Source organism: Lygodium microphyllum, unplaced genomic scaffold (assembly GCF_053477565.2).
Source record: "Lygodium microphyllum isolate KBCC unplaced genomic scaffold, Lygodium_microphyllum_v1.1.10 scaffold_31, whole genome shotgun sequence".
Lineage (NCBI taxonomy): Eukaryota > Viridiplantae > Streptophyta > Polypodiopsida > Schizaeales > Lygodiaceae > Lygodium > Lygodium microphyllum.
In genome coordinates this window covers 17874949-17894310 of record NW_028229514.1, presented here as the reverse complement: position 1 = coordinate 17894310, position 19362 = coordinate 17874949, and the positions used below count along the sequence as shown (strand labels likewise).

Genomic DNA, 19362 nt, shown 5'->3' with positions numbered 1-19362 from the left:
TGGTATTATGGGTAGCACTAAGCATAGAGAAAACGCTATGTATAATAGGGATGTCCATCAAAAAGCACATGAAGAAGAAGCTGCTCATTTTGTTCCAGGCACTCATTCTTCACGAATGCATTGGGCTTGTGCTACAATAGAGACAATTGTTAAAGTGGGAGAAAGAGAGATGCCTTGCATAGCTTTCTTGGATCATGGTTCTGAAATCAATGTTATGGCACGCAGTTTGTATGAGAATTGAGGTTGGCCAATTGATGTAGATCCAGGATGGCGCATGTGGGCAGCAAACAATTCATCAGGGGATCTTTATCCAGCTTGTTCGAATGTAACCATGACTATTGTAGATGTTAGGGATGAATATCATTTTTTAATGCAAGATTCATATAGTTATCTAGTGATTTTGGGACAGCCCTATATTTTAGAGTCAAGGCTGGAAACAAAAGTCTTGGATGATGGTTCATCATATGCTCGGGTTCAGAGTAAAGATAATACAAAGGAAGTACAGTTTCTCACTGTTTTTATGAATCATCCCCACAATCGAGATAAGATGTGGGATAATCCCATGCCACCTAATGCATGAGAGTTTAAGGGTTTTTACATAGCACTGTTGTAAGGAGAGGCTACGATAATGCCTCTGGGAAGATAATTATGCCTCCAAGAAACAGGAAAATTGTGTTTGTGTTTGGATTGCAGGAATAGAAAGCATGTAGTCTTGGCAGTTTTAAGAATGTTTCAGCCATGTGCAGGGCTGAAAAGAAATATGTAGGATGGGTTGGAAAAGAGCCGAAGACATATGGTTTGATGGCTGCAAATGAAGGTATTTTAAGGCTGTTTTCAGGGTTGATTGATGTTGATACAGTGGCTGAAATTTTTGCAACAATTAATGCTAAAAGCATGGCAGAAAAAGAGGTTATTTATGTTGATACTTTAGAAACGTATGAAGTCATTCAAGAGTTTGCTAAGCATGAATGTTATGGGCTGCAAAATAGGGCTAAAGCAAGGGTGGATACAAAGTACAAAACAGTTGCAAAGAAGGTTAAGCCTGTGGCTTTGCCTTTACCACTTGAAAGTGATACATTAGCTGTGTGACTCAACAGCCTAGTTTACACGATCCACATGAAGTGGGACATAAATTTACAACTGAAACTTTACAAAAACTGAAAATTGGTGATACATGCTTTCTTTTACCGGAAGAAAGAGCTTGTTTCTTGTAGATGTTGGCAAGGCATGGGAAAGCCTTTTCATTTTAGCCAAATGAAATTGGATGTGTTGATCTGACCATAGTTGCACCTATGGTTATCTTTACAGTACCTCATGTGCCATGGAATTTAAAGCCTATTCCAGTACCTCGAGCATATTTGCCTAAGTTACTGAAGTTTTTGAACGAGAAGACCATGATGCAAATTTTGGAGCCCCACCCTCTTCAGCTCCATATTCAAATCAGTGGTTTACCGTTCCAAAGAAGAATGGTTCTTTGAGGTTTATACAGGATTTGCAGCCAGTTAATAAAGTCACCATAAGGAATGTTGGATCATGCTTGATAGTGGATCAATTTGCAGAAGCATTTGTAGGCAAAGCAATTTACTATTCGAGAGATTTATATTCACGATATGATCAGTTCCAGCTTGCACTAGAAAGCCGAGATATCACTACCATGAAGACACCACTTGGATTGGTTAGGATGTGTGCGCTTCCGAAGGGGGGAACCAATTCAGTGGCGTATATGATGAATACTATGCATAAAGTATTGAGGGAGTAGATTCCTCAGTTGACCTTACCCTTTCTTGATCATGTGCCGATAAAAGGGTGCAATATCCATGAGAAGAATGAAGAGCTGAGTGATCAGGGATGTAGAGGATTTGTGGTTGATCATATTTTTGATTGTGACAGGATTTTGAGCCATCTTGAAGAAGTGCATTTGACTCTGTCAAGAGAAAAATCAGTTTTTGGAGTAGAGGAAATATTGGTTGTTGGGCACATGTGTGGACCATATGGAAGAAAGCCCTCACTAGTAAAGATTGACACCATAAGCAGGATGTGGGAGACATGTTCAAATGTATCCGAGGTAAGAAGATTTTGGGGTGCATGTGTCTTTTACTTGATATGGATTCCGCATTTTGCTCATGTGGCTGAAAGTCTATATTAGCTCTTGAGAAAAGGGCAAAAGTTTTGGTGGGGAAAATAGCATACAAAGGCAGTTCAAAAGTTAAATAGCTTATTGATTTCAGCCCTAACACTAAAGAGAGAAATTTATGAGAATGGGCAACCTATTATTCTCACTATGGATATAAGCCCAATTGGCCTTGGTTGGGCAATGGATCAGGATGATGCTGATGGGAATAGGTATGCCATTCGGTTTGGAGCAAAGGTCCTTAATAAATGCCCACAACGGTATTGTCAAGTCAAAAGAGAGCTTTGGGGTGTAGTGACAGCCCTTAAGTGTGATAGGGAGTATTTTATGGGAGCTCATGTAGTGGTAGAGATTGATTGTCTACCTCTATTGGGCATGATAGCAAATTATGAGAATGGGAAAATTATGAGAATGGACAACCTATTATTCTCAGTGTGGATATAAGCCCAATTGGCATTGGTTGGCAGTGGGTCAGGATGATGCTGATGGGAATAGATATGCCATTCGGTTTGGAGCAAAGGTCCTCAATGAGTGCCAACGATGGTATTCTCAAGTCAAAAGAGAGATTTGGGATGTAGTGACAATGCTTAAGTGTGATAGGGAGTATTTTATGGGAGCTCATGTAGTGGTAGAGATTGATTGTCTACCTCTAAGGGCATGATAGCAAATTGCTCAACTCTTGATATTGCCATGTTACGATGGATTGCATATATAAAGACACTTAACCCTGATTTTCAGCATATTGCAGGTAGAGAAAACCTCGTGGCCAACATGCTTTCACAAGCGAGGTTTGAAGATGAAGAGGATGATGTGATAGGTGTTGAAAATGACTTTATGAGAATAGGGAATGAGTATGTAGCTGTTGTTACTGTAGGTACAACTATTGTAATAGGGATTTCAGTAGTAAGAAAAGAGCTTACAGCCATGGGGAAGAAATGGCATGGGCTATAGAGAGAAAGCATCATCAGTGTTATGCTTTAGTGAGAACACAATTTTTGGAAGAGTTGTATGAGGATGATTGGCTAAAAATAGGTCAATATCTCAGCCTCATGACAAAGAAGGCTGAATGGTTTGAAGTTGAATTCAAAAGGATTCAAAGAAAAGCTTATGGGTTTTTTCTTAAAAGATGGATGTTTATGGAAGCATGCAAAGAAAAATAGAGGAGCTCCAATACGTGTTTTGGGAGATAGGGCTTCTCAATAACAGGTGATGCAGGAGTTTCATGAAAGCTTATGGGCTGGATATAGAGGAGTTTGGGGCACATTTGCCAAGATCAAAGAGAATTATTGGTGTCAAAACATGTATAAAGATGTGGAACATTATGTGGAATCATGCAATGTCAGTCAGATGTATTCCATTGTAAAGCATAGAGATGGGTTGCAACCGACCTATCCATCGTCTATGCATTACAAATGGGTAGTTGATTTGGTTACCATGCCTATAGGTTTATGGAATATGAGATATCTTATGCTTGCACGAGAAGACTTGACAAATCAAGTGGAAGGTCGAGCTCTTAGTGCAAAGAATACTCAAGCAGTTTGCAAGTTTTTATTGGAAGAAGTCTTTTGCAGGTATGGTTGTGTTGCTGATAGAGGAGAATTGGATATGGACGAGGCTCGTGACTTCTTTTCACAATTCGGTATCAAGATGGCTTTAATTTCAGCCTACAATCCTAAAGCAAATGGAAAAAGTGAAAGAGGTCATCAACCTATCATTAAGACACTAGCAAAGTCATGCAAGGGCAGGATGAAAGAATGGCCAAGAATGTTACCCTTTGCTTTGTGGACTGATAGGACCACTCATAATGCAGTTACAGGGTATATGCTTACTGAATTAATGTATGGACAAAAGCCAATCATGCCTATTGAGGAGACTATTACTACTTGGAGTGTTCTACCATGGAAAGAGGGTTTGAATAGAGAAGAGTACTTGGAGTGTTCTACCATGGAAAGAGGGTTTGAATAGAGAAGAGTTGCTGGTCCTACGCATTAGACAGTTAGAAAGAAGGCCTGAAGACATTGAGACACCCACGAAAAAACTGAAGACTGCAAGGATCAAGAATAAGAAGAGGTTTAAAAAGCGACACAAACTTCGGCCACAAGCTATACAAGAAGGAGATTGGGTGCTAGTTTATGACAGTAGCTTAGAAAATCAGCATAGTGCCAGTCGGAAGATGACAAAGTGGGGGTGGTTTGGTCCATATGTGGTAAGGTTTGTTTTTGACAATGTTACCTATGCATTAAATGAGATGGATGGGACAACTCTAAGGATTCCAATGGCTAGAAAACGTATCAAACTCTTTAAACGTAGGGAGTCTTCGGCATCTGAGTTGAAGGAGCTGGATACTCAGCATGAACATGAGAATATGGAAGAAGAAGAGGTAGAAGATGAAGACATTGACATGGTAGAGGATACTTGTTCTGACACTGCAGATCCATAAGACTTTGGCACATGCTAGAGGATGTGCAGGTTAGGAGGGGGTGGATGTCGTACCGCTACGTACACACCACGTGAAAAACTCTAAAGTGCGACTTTCTTATTGATCTAGAGAGCCAATGCCATTTTAGACATTAGTGTTAGTGTCCATGGTTCAAACATATTAGTTTTTTAGACAAGTGTAGCCAATTTATGATATTTTAGATATTATCTCTTGTTTTAAAAAAATCCAAAAACTGTAGAAAACTTCTAGATTAGGATGACATGCAAAAGAAAGAATGTAGCTTTCAGTCATCTGTGAGGATTTTATGTAAAAAGAGAGATGGATGAAATTGGGCGCGTCGTGATCGCTGTTTTCAGGCAGTGATGAACAACACTCCGAAGTAGGAGATAAAGAAAGAGTAATCTGGCAGAATTTTGGCCAAGTATGCTGGTATTTTATTCTCCTTTCGGAGTCAATGGAAGCATCAGATTGGCGGTCTGAGCAGCATAGAGGAAGGTATCGTTTTTGTGTACAAGAGATTTATCTTCTCATAATGGAGAAATAAATTGACTGGCTTCAATTCTGTGAGTATTATTCTATGCCTTCTATTTCTTTCTGTGAGTATTCTTTCATATCTTCTCTTTCTTTCAATCCCTTCTCTTCCGTCTACTCCACTCCTTGAATCTCCCTTTACCGTGTTGTCTCTTACCCACTGCGGTGGACTTTCGACCGCAAACTCTCTAACAACGATCATACACTAAACAAGTTAATTATTTAAAAAAAGCCATGAGTTTCAAAGTTGATGATTATGTTTGGTTACATATTGAGAAGAGAAGATTGCAAAGTGTTGAGAAACATCCTCTTATTAAATTAGCACCTAGATTTTATGGACCTTTCAAAATCATTCACAAAATCAATGAAAATACATTTAAATTAGAACTACCCCCACATTGGAAAATCCATAATACTTTTCATATCAGTTTATTACGACCTTTAGAGGTCAATTACATGTCCACCCTGTCTATGAAAACCCTCCTTTGTTAGAAGAAGAAACTGAAATTCTTGAACCTGAAACTATTCTAGACTCTGTTTTTATGACCACTAGAACTAGCCGTAGATATTGTAGATATTTGGTTAAGTTTAAAAATCATCTTGTTGAAGAGGCCCAATGAATGCATGCATGTGACCTAAGTTCTTACCCATCACTGCTTGCTCCACATTGAGCTAATAGCAATTGAGGATAATTGCTATCCTATCCCAAGGGTATGATGCTATGAGACATATTCCATGGTGGATTCTATGATATTTTTATTCCACGGTGGATTCCATGAGGTTTTGCAGTGGATTCCGTAAAACTATATTTTTCGGGGCTCATACACAAGGTGGATTCCTTATGTGAGAAGTTGACGAGGATGCCTGTCCTTTCCGGGCGTTAGATTAATTTAATGCGCACATGGGTGATTCCACATCAAGTGATTCTGCAAAATACATATTTAAATTAATGGACGTTTATGAGTTTAGAGTGCACTCTTATTAAATTAAGGTTAGGACAAAGCTTCAACCTATTTATTTATTTTGTAGCTAAAGAGCTGAAGATTGCTAGGTATTCCCTTTTGTCACTTTAATTTTATTATTTTCTAACAGTAGGGAATGCTTCAGTTAATGTGTATAGCAAGCAACAATGGCATTGGAAAGCACTAGGCGATGGTGTGTATTCAAATTACCTGGAAAAAGTTATCATTTGTGATGGACGCGGGCCTTATCATTAAAGGCATGGCACTAATATTTATTTAGGTACACTTATTTATTGAAGAACTTGAAAAATATTGATTATTTTGTATGCGCATAGACACTTAGTTTAAATATTTTGTTATTGGACATTGTATTTAGGCATAGTCTGACTTTTAGGATACCCAACCACTTTATTCTTTATTTGGACAAAAGCAAACACAAAAGCCAAAGCATGCTAATTGTAAATTGGGCTATTTTTGAGTTTGCTTCATATTTTGCAAAACCTTTTTATTACTTTGCGAGTTTTAGTAGAGTTCTTTATTCTTGAGGACCTTCCGACGTTCACTACGCGTGCATACAACAATTTGTGCTCTATCATCTAAGTGCGACTTCATTCTTTGTGGATACAAAGATTTTCTAACAAAGGATGCTTTTCTCCATAGTAGAACATATAGATTACCATAGTATTCTACATGGATTGGGCTTTGTCGATCCAGCTAAACATGCAAGTGTGGTAACTACTAGGACCATGAGTTGCATAGTGGTATTTGTTGATACAAGGGACCCAACAACTATATGTGATGTTAAAACATGCAAAAGGAGCTACCATTTTTTGTCTTATCTACAAATTCTTCTAGAAAATCCAACCAATGACGTAGAAGCCACATACAAGTGGCAAGAATACTTCCATTAGTGTATGGGTATTAGGCTTTTAGTTGTTGCATTCAAGCTAGGAAGTGAAACCCCACTAACAAGAGAAAATTCTTACAAGTTAAATAGTAATTACAATCTTTTCTTGCCAAAGGATATGTTGTAGTGAGGAGGGTTCACTTATGTGTGTTTGGTTTTCCATTCTCATATACACTACGCATAAGGACAACTAAGACTTATCTTAAAGGATTTGATTAGTATATGCTGATGTGGTGCTACTTTTCTTGTTCACTCATAAAGATGAGATTATAAAGAAAATTTCATCGTTACCATCATTCTAACACATCATCTTCAAAGTAAGAGATTTCTAATTGCTCTACACCATAAAGGTCTCTATAAAATGAGTCTATTAAGCTTATTTCACTTTCCCATATGCACATATGGTTGATGTTCACAAAAGCTAAATACCTACTCGTTTGTTTTCAAATAACCTTGTGTGTGCAGTGTAATAGAGTTGCATTATAATCCATAACTACTCCACTATTTTAGAAAATGCTTGCTTGCAAGTGTTAAAACTTAGCTATAGAAATCTTTTGAACTTCTATTAAACATCCTTGATCACTATTTTGTTAGTACACATGCATGAGTACATATTCCTATATGGAGAGGTATTTGGAAAGGTTATGTCTTTAACATGCATACATAGGCATGTCTACACACAAATATAAATACGTATCCATGTGTAACTTGCAGGTGTATTGCTCATCCCCTCGAGGCAGTTACTCTTGAATATATGTGTGTATCACATGGGTTCAAAATAAGCGATTTTAAAAATAATATTTTTACAAATTTTTTATATAAAAAAGGGTGTCATATAAAGGAGTTACTTATAGATTGAATAAATAAGGGTAAAAAATCATCTATATAACGTGTGTTAAAAGGCTATTAAGAAATACCTTTCTTTGCATGCTATAAAGCCATAAAAGGACCCCTTTTACTTTACTAAAAATATCGGTTTTTTCCAAAGTAAAATTAAAAAATCTTTTTTGTAAATTTTACTAAGTAAAATACCATTTTCTTTGAGCTCACGTGGTATTTTACATTTATTCAAGAAAAATTCACACATAAGGTTATGTATAACCAAGCCTTAAACACACATGATACAAAGCATACATATATAGTAAACCCTTTGAGCCCATTCTCCACTTGCACATATCTATGCACACTTGCACATACACACACATAGAGTTGTTAAGGAAACTCCTAAACCAAATCAAATATACATAATATAACATGATAGAGAAATTTTAAAGAGATCTTTATGTATATCTTACTATTAATTTGTAAAATAAAAACTTGAGACAAAGCAAAACAAGAATTTGATATGTGTAATTTGAGTAACTCATTTCTTAAGATTTCTCCAAATTTCTTTATTATTTGAGCACCTTTACAACTATTTCTATGTAAATTTCCCATGTGGTTATTATATTTGAACTTAGCATCTACTTTTACCTTAGCAAGCCCTTATGATTCTACCTAGCAAGTCTTGGGATATATTGCATTACCTTGCACATTACAAGAATAGCGTTAGTTTATGCTACCAATCACAACATTAGATGGGTTAATGATATAAATATGAAAATCCCGAGCCTCACACCTTGTAGTGGCCATTTTCCATAAACGGGCAACGCTCATGAAAACATGTTTTCTATCCATCTTGCGAAATGATTAACCACCAAGTCGTAGGCCGAGCGATCGGACGCATTCCATGAACGCGTGGACGACGACTTCATAGGTATTTTACATAATATAAATACTTTCTGCATACACGCAGGATGAAAAGTAGAGTCTCTTATTTTAATGTTAATCAGGCTGGACGCGCGTGATTGGATCCACAAGAGCGTGAAAGACCTGGTAAACAAGCTGATGACCTGGTATACGAACGATTATCCACGCAAGCTCATGACCTGGTATACGAACGATTATCCACGCATCTAGCTCGTACTACTTATATGGAATCGAAGGCTCCATCTTCCCACCATGCGATCAGCAGTGCAGCAGTTGTTCATTCCTAGACGTTAGAAAGCCGCGCTTGTGCTTGCTGAAAACCGTGATCTGCTAGTACAGTATTCGCCGATCGGAAGAGGTTAACTAGCTAGTAGAGAGCCATTCGGGGCCCTGCTTTCTCATAGCTACTGTCCTGCACTCACCATACGCAATACTGTATCCATGGCATCATCACTAAAACTTGCTATGCTAATTGTAGCTATCACATTGGCGCAGCAGCTCTTTCACCCGATAACTCGCACTGACGCGGCGGACGAGGACCCCTTGCAGGACTTCTGCGTGGCTGATCAGGGGGCGCAGGCGGCCGGAATCACAACCGTGAACGGTCTGCTGTGCAAGAATCCCCAACAAGTGCAGGCCAAGGACTTCGCCTCTTCTCTGCTTCGCCAGCAAGGCCAGTTTAACAAGGCGCTCGGCTCCGCTGTGCAGCTGGCGTCGGCCCTCACCTTCCCTGGACTCAACACCCAAGGCCTGTCCGTGGCCCGCATCGACTTCGCGCCCAATGGCGGGCTCAACCCTCCACACGTCCACCCGCGTGCCACCGAGGTTCTCTTCCTTGCCGAGGGCACGCTTGTGGTAGGCTTCGTCTCCACCACCAACAACACCCTCTTCCAGCAGACCCTGTACAAGGGCGATCTCTTCGTCTTTCCCCGCGGCCTCGTCCACTTCCAGATCAACCCGGACAAGAAGAAGCCTGCCCTCGCTATCTCCGCGCTCAACAGCCAGAACCCGGGCACCTCCCAGGTCGCCCCCGCTCTGTTCGCCGCCATGCCTCCCCTGCCGGAGGACGTGCTGGAGACCGCCTTCGCCATCGACAAGGACGAGGTTTATAGCCTCATTAAAAGCGTCGCCACCACACTGCCGTGATGGTACTAATACGTGTCACGACTCACAGCATCTCAACACATCATTGCTGCACAGTCGAGGTTTACAGCCTCATTAAGACTCGCCACCACAATCCCGTTATCATGCTAATATATCCGTCATCGCCACCCTCCCGTGGTCATCTTGATATCTATGTCGCACTAAGTTAACACATTATTGCTATACAAATCAATATTCTTAAGCATTATTGTTATAGAATCGATATTCTTGCCACCACATTTCTTTGATACTTTACACGCAACACCTACAAATTTGGAAATCATAAAAAGTAATCCATCAGGAGGTCACAAAATTTTGAGCTTTCATGTTCCATGATTCCCAAGTCTATTTATGAAAAAAATTATCAAAATGGAAAGCACAAAAAACGTTATGCAAGAAAAGCCCATCTACGCAATATAGTTACCATGAATATTGCAATAATTGCTATTATTACTACCTTATTGAATTTTCAAACTTCCTTTTATGCAAACGAAGCACTATGAATTTTACTTAAAAATTGACATTCAATTTATGAAGTTTAAAATTTTGCATATGATATAGAGAATATAGTTTCCACGAGCATTGCAATAACTACTATTGTTGTTTTTTGCTACCAGTAGTGCTGTGATAATTTATGCTCCTCCTCCTCATAATACTTCTACTATGATTTCTCCTTCTACTTTGCTACTATTAGTATTGTTATTTCCATTGCTACTAGATTAGGTGTCACTAGCCAATGTGGTACATATCAAGTCTTTATGTTACCGAGCACACTTTCACCATATAGAAATGATAGACACATTCAAACAATAAAGGCAATTATAATTGTATGGAATAAATGCACTAATGTATCTTTATCTTTGATGCTTCCTTGGAAGTCCACCTTATAGATTATGTAAGATACCATGCAAGTTCAAAAGAAAGGGTATTATATTTCATAAAATTTACAGGATTATATTTACAAATAGGGTTTCTCAATTAAAATTTGAAAAAAATGTGTAAGTTTAGTAAAGAAAAAGGAGTTATTTTAGGGTCTTATAGCATATAAAGAAATGGTATTTCTTAATATCCTTTGAATGCATGTTATATAGATGAATACTTATAGATAAACCCCCTGAGCTACTTCACACTCTAGAACCAACTCTAATAAAATGGACATAAGAATGCAAGAGTGAAAGAAAGTAAAAGACTTGATTGTGTTCATTGTTGTACAAGCAATACTTATATATAAGGATGCCTCATAAAGAGGTCAATGTGAAAGGTGGGTGATTAGTGGAAAAAAGTATCCACTTGGTAGATGCTATATGATAAGATGATCATAAATGAGAAGATGTGGAATGGGTAATCTTTGTTGACTTTTGAAGGCTTACATTTAAAGATATTTGAATATTCTTCCAACATACCTTCTTAAATTGATGTGATAATTGATGCTTCTCCTCCTCATACTACTGCTACTATGATTTCTTCTTCTGCTTTGCTACTATTAGTATTGTTATTGCCATTGCTACTAGATTAGGTGTCACTAGCCAATGTGGTACATATCAAGTCTTTATGTTAGCAAGCACACTTTCACCATATAGAAAGGATAGACACATTCAAATAATAAATGCAATTATAATTGTATGGAATAAATGCACTGATGCATCTTTATCTTTGCTGCTTCCCCAAGGAGTCCACCTTATAGATGATGTAAGATACCACATAAGTTTAAAAAAAATGGTATTATATTTTGTAAAATTTATAAGATCATATTTACAAATAGAATTTTTTAATTACAATTTGAAAAAATATATGTAAGTTTAGTAAAGTAAAAGGGATCATTTTAGGGTCATATAGCATATAAAGAAAGGGTATTTCTTAGTATCCTTTGAATGCATGTTATATAGATGAATACTTATAGATAAACCCTCTGAGCTACTTCACACTCTAGAACCAACCCTAAGAAAATGGAGATAAGAACACAAGAGTTAAAGAAAGTAAAAGACTTGATTGTGTTCATTGTTGTACAAGCAATGCTTGTATATAAGGATGCCTCTTAAAGAGGTCAATGTGAAAGGTGGATGATTAGTGAAAGATGCCACTTTTGAAGGATTACACTAAAAGATATTTGAATATTCTTCCAACATACCTTCTTAAATCGAGAAAAGACAAATTAAAAATGATTTCAAGAAAAGGAGTTACTACTTTTTATCCCCTTATAGAAAGGAATGGGTTGCAAGTACAAAAAATGATGTCAATAGAAATTAGGAGCATTAGAGGTGAGACGAAATTTTTCATGAGTGACAAGTTTTGTGAAAATGTCTATCTAGTAAGAACTAGGCACATGCTCAATGTGAAGATAGCTCTCCTAATGTAAATATTTTACAAAATGGAAACATAAACTAATGTGTTTGAGTTTGTCAGAATTGACATCACCTAAAGTGATGAGTGTGATATAAGATTGATTATCAAAATAAATGGTAAATTAAGTAACTTTGTAGTAGAAGTCTGATTCCTAGATCATAATGTGATATAATTTTACTTGTTGGTACTCCAGATAGAAGAACCACCCATGAGAAGCAGGTAGCCATCGGCAGTCAATCTATGAGTGAAAATATCACCTCCCCAATCAGCATGCATTACAACACGCGCAGAGGGTAGCTTGGGATCGAAGGTGATACTTGAGGCTCAAGCATAAGGAACTTTTAATCATTTCCTACATAGGAAAAACTAGGGAATCCCCTATCAAATCTATAGATAAAAACACACATAAGTAGGGAAAGTATTTAGGGAAAATGGAATATTTCCTAATTAGAGAAACTAGGAAATCACATAGGAAGTTTCCTACATAAAAAGGGAAAATTCCCTTCAAAGAAAACTTTTCTATATAGGGAAAATTTTCTGCATAGCGAAACGTTCCATTTTTTCTAATATTTACTTTTCCTACCTACATTTATTTTTTACCAAAGAAATGATAAGGAAAACCCTTTTCTTCTTTCATATGTAGGAAAAATTTCCTATGTGCATAAATTTTCATACATAGGGAATTTTCCTATGTTTCCCCACATAGGGAAATTTCCCTACATTTGATAGTTTTCCTACATAATAAATTTTTAATGTTACTCTAGTTTCTCTCTAATTGGAAATGTTACATTTTTCCTAGTTTGCACATTCCTACTTCTATGAATTTATAAGTAAAAATTATACAGTAAATTTAAAACTAGGATATACATAGATTGTTTAGTTAATTTCAAATAGGCCATAATGTACATCTAATAGTTTAGATAGGTAAATTTTCACTATATAGGTTTTTTTTCCTATGTTAAGAGAAAAATCCTAGATATGTAATATTTTCTATATAAGATTTTTTTCTATGTGGAGAAATTTTTTTAATGTAGATAATTTTATTTAAAAAAAATATGTAAGTAATTTATATGATGCCATAATATGGTGGTACTATATCCTTACTCTAGTTGATTCCTAATGGCTTATGAAATGATAAACAGAGACATCGCATTGTAAATTACTTGGACATAGAATTGAAAATCTCTATCACTTGTGTCGATGCCAATGCTAATGGGTTGCTTGGGAATTTCTGGAAAATGAGAGCTTGCTTGTCATTGTCAAGTAGTTCCATGTAGCTATCGATGGTTATGGTATGTATGTCCCTCTGCAATACATAGAGATGTATCAACACAATGGGAAGCTTAGCTAAATCAATCACAGAATGCAAAAAACTTGAGCAACCCACAACCAAAACCTACCACACTGAAAGTGAAGAAATAAATAAAAATAGAACTTGCTCACCAAGAACAAATAAGCAAGCCAAACTCAGAATGGGGACACTATTAACAAAAACCAGAGTCAACAATAGTAGCCAACTCACATAGATATACAGAAAAACTTGTAGCAACCAAAACAAATACGACATGTTTCTAGAAAATGGGCCGCATAGAAGGCTTTAAAAAAAACACATTGCTGTCAACTTTGGCTGCAAAGAAGACAAACAACAAGGTGCATCAAATGTATAGAAATACCTAAAAAGAGACTCAACCAAGTAGGACAATATTGTAGTATCACACTATATGCAAGGCACACAGCAAGAAGTAGCACTCTCTCAACAACCAAGTTCACATGCTCTAGCAATATCAATCCATAGGAGACAATTGCAGAGGAGACAATCATCAACACACAGGAAGGTCATGTAAGAAAACTCGAACCACTAATCCACATAGGAATTTTTTCCCTCAATAGCTACTTTGAAATAAGAGTCCTTAAAGTAGTGGAACTATGGGATTGAAGGCAAGTTTTTACTTGAGCATATGCATATATTTAGGTTTTGGAATAACCCAATACCACTTCCATTAGCAATCAAGTAGCACTTGCATCACATTTGCTCCCATAAATGTAGCAATTTCTGTGAAAACCATGTCATCAAGGAAAGAAAGCAGCTTCTTCTCTGAAGACCATCTCACTCAATGCACTTTAAATTTCTTCAACTTGTACAACTTATTCTCACTATTTCTTCACAAATCTTTCTTGGTGAACATACAACCACAAAAAACACTGGAGTTGTGTGCCTTCTTGGTGGAAATCATGTGTAGGTACAAAGCATTTCTTTAGCTCACCCCAGCAATGTTCATCCTACTTGCAGCTTGACACAAGCCAAAATTCTGTATTCTCTTCTCAAATATGCTCTTACTTTTAGCTTTTAAGGTTCTATGACCTACTTCAATAGTCTCTTCTTCTACTATTATTTCACCCAAGAAAGCAGCCATAGCCAGATATTGCAACTCTTGATTTGTCTCCCTTTGTGTCCATCTGTCTAAATAAGAAGCCATAATCTGCATCTATTTCAAGCCCCAAGGGTCTCCACTTGAAGCAGCAAAGCTTGCAAGATTGTGAAGATCAATCTCACATGTCACAACAAGTCAAAGATGGAGCTACATGTAAGCTATAGCCCAATGCCATCAGCAAAATTGAAAATGGGCTCCAAACAATGGTCCGCTCACATATTCATTCTTGAAAAGTAGCATGAGGAGAGGGCACAATAGTTTGATAACATTAGTGATAATGATGATTATTGTTAGCTCACAAATAACCTTTCCAATGCATAGTGGTTCAGTAAGCCCACTCACAAGCTCACTCGCATGTGAGGTTGCCTTTGTTTAGTATGGCAAGAGCCTTTGGTTCCATAAAACATGAAAAGAGAGGGCAATTATAGCAATGATCTCATGCTCTACAAATGTAAGATGCATGTGATGCTAAAATTAATGTTGTTATTGTATAGGGTATCCATCAAGCTACAAGCTCCACAAAAGTAGCTCCTAGGACCTAAATCTATCGATGACATGTTTAGAACATCTAGCCTTACAAAATTAAAATATTAAAGAAAATCCATATACATGTCAACTCATCATGTGGTTGACGGAAAAGATAATTGTTCCAACTCCTTTTAATGCTTATGGGGATCAATGTTACTTTTTGTCCTATCGTAACTTGCAAGCCTAGGATGTTGAACATGGAGATGCTTCTTTTTGTATAGCTGATATACAGCTAGTATTAAAACTTCACAGCCAAGTTTGTGATTATTGGCAATAGCCAGCACTGAACAACCACCTACATAAAGACATTTGACATTTGACTACTGCAAACAATCCTGCAAATAGTCCTCGGGGAAGTTACTATATGTATATCCTCTACATCACATGCGTTCAAGGCCTATTTATAAATATCCTTATCTATGAATTTTTCTTGAATAAAACATAACCATTTTCTATTCAATCTGTAAATAACCCCTTTATATTATATCCCTGTGTATGTTTATAAAAAAAATGGTATTTTAAAACTACCTTATTTTGAACCCACGTGATGCACACATATATTCATAACTTACTCGAGGCATTTGACTGCAAAAACTTTTAAGAATTGACTTAGATCTACATATTTACAAATCTAATCCACTACTTAAGAAATTATGGTGAGATAGGCCACCATTTTCCATAGTCCATACAATGCTCCATGAATTTTGTTATGAGCAGGTTTAGTGTGGAATCTAGGCTGGAAAATCCCCTTCTCCATGTAGCATTCCATCTTTTTAATCAACAATCCAACCATCATATCTCATGTAGAATCTCTCAAGGCTTTATAGATGTCTCCCATTTTTTGTTTGGAATAACAATCCATTCTTCCTATGATTTTGTCGGTCTTCACACTAGTATCTTCCCCACAAAATTAATTTGACAACAAGATATGAGGAACGTGAAAAATACCTGAGATAAATAAGTATATATACTAGCATACATCACACATGATGTATTAAGTTCTTGTCCTCTCAACTAGGAGGATATGAAGTTGAAGTTTTTTGAAAGAGATGTAGGCTTACATATTCAATTTTTCCTAAAACACCTTCATCCAGTTTTAAAACTTATCCATGCCTTGAATCTAGTGACATCTTGGCAAAAATTTATAATAGTTATAAAACCTTATGGATAATCCATCAACATGAGCACAAGGATATAGAATGAATAGACTAATGCATGTTTGCACACATGCATAAAACGAAAGCTACTAGTTGCAAATTCTCCTTATGTTTACACACAGTCTTGTGAAACACACTACACATCACTCTAAAAACACACATGAAATATGGAGGCATAGATGTAATAAGGTATGTATCGTACACACAAGACAATGAACCTTTTCAAATTGTTAATCTTCGTGTTTATTCACTCTTCATGTTTGAGTTATACCACTTTAGAAGAAAATAAAAACACCAATGCTACAAGGATAATTTAGCAAGTAAATAAAAAGTCTCAATAAAGTCACAAACTATCTGGTAGCTTCCTGAATCTTTTCCATGTATTAATTAGAACCAATTGTATCTTGGAGATTCTCCACAAAACCTTCATTATGAGTACTTGAGATTTAGGCTTCTTCAAAGAGATTTTCTCTACTTCACCTGGCATAACATTAATAAGTTACATCTGAACAAAAGCATACAAATTGAGGACATATTGCAAAGAACATCTACATGGCATCTTCCATACATATCATGAATATTTAAGTAAGCTTCAAATGTGAGTAATAGTTTTGACACTCTCCATTGCATTCAATGACCACCAACAAAGGGCATCAATCAAGGCCTTCATCATCACAATAATCTTCATTGTGGTCAAAACCTATTACAAGAGACATATGAAAAAAATTGTCGGTACCTTAATGATCAAGTTGACCTTACAACAATTCACACATCCCTCACAAGGCATGGCAATAGGAGATGATGTCTAGTGTTTTATTCGAAAATAAAAGTGCCTACTACTTTCACTATTACTAGAACATAAGATCAGAGATCCACAAAATTCCAGTCCATAAGGCTTAATTCTTGTGTAGCATAAAGATGACTCCAAAGAAAAATGTGCCATTTGTCAAAATATGGAAGATGAAATTCACCACAAAAACAATGAGGTTGCACATTGCACCTGTCAAAATGAAATGTGCATGTGACCTCAGAGACACTAGCACTTTGGGTCAGTTTGTTACTCCAAAATGTGCCTATGCCATAGTCCATTGGCACCCATTTCATAGGTATCCTGTAAGCTCCATATTAGTAGCTGACTTAGCACTCAAACCTATAAAGCTCAAAACATCAGAGATACAATCATGGTCTAACTCAGAAGTTCAAGAAGTGGTAAAAGATAATAAAGAAGTACAAAGCTTATAATAGGAGACATAAGAACAAACTTATGGGTATCATAATGATGAGCTTGTCCTTATTACACAATGTCAGAGATATGCAAAATTCCATGATCAGCCTGTCCTTGTTGCACAACATCAGAGATATTTTAAATTCCAACCCATGAGTTTTTCTTTTTCATGATAAAGATAAATCCGAGACACCATGATCTTATCAAAATGAGAGATGTGATTTACCATAGAAATAGTGGTTGCACATTCCACTTGTCAACATGAAATGTGCAAATAACCTCAAAGATATTGACACTCTAGGTTAGTTTCCTTCTCAAAAATGTGCCTACGAGAGAGACCCTAAACTAATCTTTATTTCAATTGGGAGGGTAGCATACTTTGATTGCAACTCTGGTATCTCCTTCAATTGGTAAACAATTTTGGAATGAATGAATATCAGGCCATTAACTGCACTCATAACAATAGTATGATTGGTTGGACCCAATTACATTCTTCTCTCGCAAATTCATCAAGGCAGATACTGCCATGCAAGTGTTTGGGCAAGTAAACACTTCTATCGTATTAGCCAAAGAACCAGCATCCATTATTTCTTCTTTTATAACCTCTTACAATGTCCTCAAAATTTCAAAGGGTAGAAACTGCATGATCAATGGATACTAAATCACTAGTTTGAATAGCAGATGCAAAAAAGGGGGTTGGCCTTCATAAGTGTATAATTATTCCACCTGGTCTTATAATATAGATGCAGTGGATTGGCATTTGTTGTTGCAGATTGTGCACCAACTAGCTTGGGAATTCGATTAGTCAAGCCAAGTTCTTTGCACGTAACAAACCCCTAACGGAATGCATAGATGTTCCCATGATTGCTTCGATGTATAATAACCCAGTGAGGAATGTCCCACTTAAAATCTCTATGGCTATAGTTTTCTGGCCTTCCAAGTGAAGGCTTTATAAAGAATTAGCCAAGTATATGGGCATTGCTTCTATCACTTCTCAAATTAGATGCATGCACCTATCAAAATTGGTGTCCAGGCTCAATAAGACTACCCCATTTGCAATTTGTTGCACCAAGTGGGCAATTCAGATTTTGTTTGTTGGCAAAAACACAATAGGAGGAATGCCAAGTGCATCAAAATAAGTTGAAAGTGTTACAAATATATCAATAGTTGATGCATAGTTGACATCAATGAGAAGATTACTCATTTTCCTTAACCTCCTCTTGACTCAACAAGACCATCATGCCAAGATCCTTACAGCTCCCTGTGTGACTGATACCACACTACTTCACCCACAAGTCATTCAAATCCAACATCTCATTGTCCAATTGCTATGCATGGAACAAATTCAAATTCCCTTGAAAAGCATTTACAATATCATCTGTCCATCTCAGGAAGTACACAATTTTCCTTACTCCAAGCACTTGATCCAAAATGGCCAAGTAGTTTTACTAACATAGAAATCAAACAAAGTTCAAATGCTTCACATCATATTCCTTAGGGTCTTCATATCATGCTCAACATCAAGAACCAAACCATCCTTGATTTTGTAAATGACCTTGTCCAACAGATACCCCTCGTCGACAGGGTCATATGGGATGAAAGGAACTTACTTGGCAGAGAAGGTAGTAGGCGGCTCAAACAAACCATGGTGGCATGCATTGTCAAAGATGCTGTCAGTTGCCTTTTTTTTCCTAGAGGCCGAAGTGGAAGAGGTGAGCCTCCATGGGTGAGCAGATCTCACAAATAGTGTTGTGTTAAGACTCCACCTCCTTTTACTAGTTTAGCTTTAAAAAAATTTCAAAAAATACTATTCG

General features: G+C 36.9%; 2 pseudogenes; one reads left to right on the top strand and one right to left on the bottom strand.

Annotated features, from left to right (window-relative positions):
• Positions 1-8994: 8994 nt before the first annotated feature.
• Positions 8995-10220, top strand: LOC148009375 (germin-like protein 8-2 pseudogene; annotated as a pseudogene).
• Positions 10221-17874: 7654 nt separating this feature from the next.
• LOC148009374 (threonine synthase, chloroplastic-like) lies at positions 17875-19013 on the bottom strand (annotated as a pseudogene).
• Between the last annotated feature and the right edge of the window lie 349 nt (positions 19014-19362).